Genomic DNA, 3,905 nt, shown 5'->3' on the forward strand with positions numbered 1-3,905 from the left:
GTTGTTGAAATCACGCGATCTCTCGAAACCTCAGCAAATGACCGACGACGAATGAACAACTCGACAGCGAGCAATTCGCTGTTACGAGATGGAATAAGTTTCGAACGTGCCAGTTTTAATTGCTTTTGAAAGTCGTTGGCGTAATGAGGCGTATCGAGATCCGTCGCGCAATATCGTTGGAAGGATAGGCCTCCTCTCTCGACTTCCACGTCGTCACGTCGATGAGGCAACCGGAGGAGGTCTAGGAAGCTCTGAATGACCTGACATCAGTCAATCCGGACAGTCTGCTGGCAAGAAGACCGTGTTCTACGGTTAAGAGAGCTCTATAATGACCCCTCGAAGCTAGAATCGACCCAGCACCCCTCTCTGATCCTCGTGTCCGCACTTTCTCCCCCTTTTTCTCGCATCACAACTCTCTCTCTCTCTTTCTTTCTCTCTCTCTTCTATCCTTAGGCTAGCATTCCACATAGAAACGTGAAGTTATTCGTAATCGTTCGGTTGGTTCGCTTGTTTTTATTGTCTTTTCACGTGGCGGATTCGATGGAATGGGAAATAGTTGTCTCTTCACGAAAGGTAGTTCGACACTTTGTTTACGAGTGTTGGCGAGTTTGTGGCGGATGCCATGTGGTGAAAATAAGCGTTGTTAAAGGATGGCGAGTGGAATGGAATGAAGTGAAAGGGGGAAGATGGAGAAGGACGTGGATTTGAGGCATTTTAGGAATCGAATTTTCTTCTTTCGAATAAAATTTTTCCTCGAAAGGAAAAAAACTAAAATTTGAGGTTAGTTTCGTCGAATTAAATTTTAGTCAAACGTAGAAACGTTGTCTTAAATAATTTGAAAATAAATACAGCGAATAAATTTAGAATTTTGTTTTACCAAGATATATATTGTTTATTATTTAAACCAGATGTTTAAATTTCGTCTTTTTATTATTAAATATTCTATCGTTCATTAAATATTTATCTGCTATCATTAATTATTCCACTATCATTGCATCAAAGATACACGATATTGTCTTTACCACTTGATTTGACTTTTATCCGATCATTTTTCTTCGAAGTTATTAGCAGCTCGATTGCTTAATAACGCTGATAACAAATGGAACGACTGAATTAACATTGGAAATTAATACAGGAATTACCACGCTGTAATTTATACGCTCGTTTATTACGCGAAATACTTCTTCGTTGCATAATCATTTCTAGAATGATCCGACTCCATATGCCTCGAACGAAGCATATACATATGCACACATTAAGAAATTAAAATTCTATATGCCACAATACTCTTCGTTCCATCGACCAGCACTTCCTCTCCTCGCATAATCATCTTTGTCCTCCTCTCTCTTCGCTCTTTTTCATCCGCGTTCCTGAATCCCCAAAGAGGATTCCTACAACTTTTCATCCGTCTTCTAGTAATCCTTCACGATGTCACGCAACCGGTTCAAATGACGTTTTTGTGAACCGTGTCTGATTTTAATCGCTTATAAGTGCGATACCCATTCACTCGGCCGGGTACCCTGCTCGATCATCGTCAAAGGAAACGATGGATTGTTTTATAATTAGAGCTTAAATCCGACGTTGTAATTATGGATCTGATAGCGGGTACGGGCAAATTGATTAATCCCGGGACAATTAAGCGTTACCGGCTCGTTAGCATCGGCTTTCGTATTCTTACACGAGGATCACGATGTCACGAATTCGTTTCCTCCACTTTATCCGACCAAGCTTTCTCTGGAACGAAGTTATTAACCTGTCATTGCCCACTCTTGGAATTGTCAAACGTCAGGGTTTCTGCATAGATCTGACTGCGTTCTTGGTTACGATAATTAATCGCGGAAGACGATTATTTCTTTTATTTCTCGATCTTTACGTATTACTACGTATTAATTTTAATGATATTTTGTATAAATATTCGAATATTCGGATTATAACGATAATATTTTAATATAATATTTTTTTGGAAGTTTAGAATCTTGTTTAAAAAAGAAAAGGTGCACTCTTGTTGCTAACCTCAAAATCTAACTCGACAGATTTCTATTTCGATAAAAGTATCAACAGTAATGTTTTGTATAAATATTCGAATATTTATTGTAATATTTTGATATAACTTTAACCTTTTTTTTGGAAGCTCAGAGAATTTAAAAATTATTAGAGTCTTATTTAAAAAAAAAAAAAAAGTGCACTCTTGTTCATAATCTCAAAATCTAACTCGACAGATTTCTATTTCGATAAAAGTATCAACAGTAATATTTTGTATAAATATTCGAATATTCGTTATAATATTTTGATATAACTTTAACCTTTTTTTTGGAAGCTTAGAGAATTTAAAAATTATTAGAATCTTATTTAAAAAAAAAAAGAGAGATGCACTCTTGTTCCTAACCTCAAAATTCAACTCGACCGATTTCTATCTCGATAGATTATTCTACTCGCATCTATTTTCAATAAAAATACGATTGTATTTCTTCATCTCGTTCGAAAAACGACAAAGAATACGTTCGAAGAATCTTATATATATATATATCTTCATCGTTTGTTTATCCACCGTGGTGTGGCGCCTCGTTCGATAACACGCTCGATTCCAGCAAGTAGTATCGTAAGAAACCACTCGACAACATCTCCATGACGTTCTGAAAACACGGTCGAACGATTCGGCCGATTTCGAGGCGTAACGTGGTTCCTCGAGGACTGTCAGTCCCGATTATATCCACGGGTATCGTTAGGCCTCGTTTGCGGTCCTCGAAACGTCAGACTGTCAGGGCCGTAAATTTTTGCGCGGGCACCCACCTAGTCATGCATATTCATGAACGCTCGAACGAAAAAGGGAGAGAGACCTCGGCTATATTTCGATCATGCCATCCTCCCGATTCGAGAATGACGAGGGGCCAAATACGAATGGTGGTATACGCTCGTTGTTGCATCAAGGATCTCCTTTTTCATTCTTCGAAGCGAGTAGTGAATGAATCAAGAATTCTCGAGGGTTTTCGGAGGCAATGTTTTTTTTTCCCCTATACGAATGTTGATCGATATTTTTAAAGATTTTCGAATGATTGTGATGTTTTGAAGGCTAGAATAATGAACATAGAATTGTAGAATTTTATTCTTGTTTCTAGTTTTCTTCTTTACAATTAAATTTTTGTTTAATAAAATAATGATTTGTCGTCCTAATAGTATCATTCCTCTCGTTCGAATCGTACGAACTTATAATTTAGAGGTTAGAAGGAAAAGGAGAATAACAAGAATAAATTTAACTATACGATTAAATATTTGATAAAAAAAAAAAAATATTCTTTTCTCTCAACGTTATTCAAGAGAAATCAAGCATCGATTTCCTGCAAACTTATCCAAGATAACTATAACCTAACCTAACCAAACAAATCGACCAACGTCAACGAATTCTTTACCCAACTACATCGGCGAACCTCGGACGCAATTTTCCCACAAAATTTCGACCGATATACACAATTACGTAAATCATGGCGAATATCCATATCCCGAACACTCGAATATCCTCGAATATACGCGCGTCGAGCACAAAACCAGGCGCAATAATCACCGCGGCGTATATCGAGCGGCAAGCAATTTATCACACCATAAATCCGGGATTGAAAAAATCACTCATGATGGATCGCGTTGCGCGCTATATACGCTTTCGTTAACAGGCATCGAAAACGTTGGCAAAAGTTCAGGTGGTGATCGACGACGGAGGCGGGCCCGGCCTCTCGTGACGAATAGTAGATAGCGGAGGCACGAACCCGCTACGATTTACAAGATTCCCCCAGTTCGTAAATAGCTGGAGCCGCGTCGCGGGCATCTCTCGAGATTATCTTATAAAGGATACCGCGGTGCTCTGATCAACGAGTGAGAGTATAGATCGTTCGGTAGAGATCTTCTCCTCCCTC

At 38.6% G+C, this 3,905-nt stretch overlaps 1 protein-coding gene across 1 annotated transcript in view; it reads left to right on the top strand.

Annotated features, from left to right (window-relative positions):
- Positions 1–3,905, top strand: part of LOC102679244 — a 171,365-nt gene that overhangs the window by 92,741 nt on the left and 74,719 nt on the right. The window lies entirely within an intron of this gene.

Source organism: Apis dorsata, unplaced genomic scaffold (genome assembly GCF_000469605.1).
Source record: "Apis dorsata unplaced genomic scaffold, Apis dorsata 1.3 scaffold_188, whole genome shotgun sequence".
In the NCBI taxonomy this organism is placed as follows: Eukaryota; Metazoa; Arthropoda; class Insecta; order Hymenoptera; family Apidae; genus Apis; species Apis dorsata.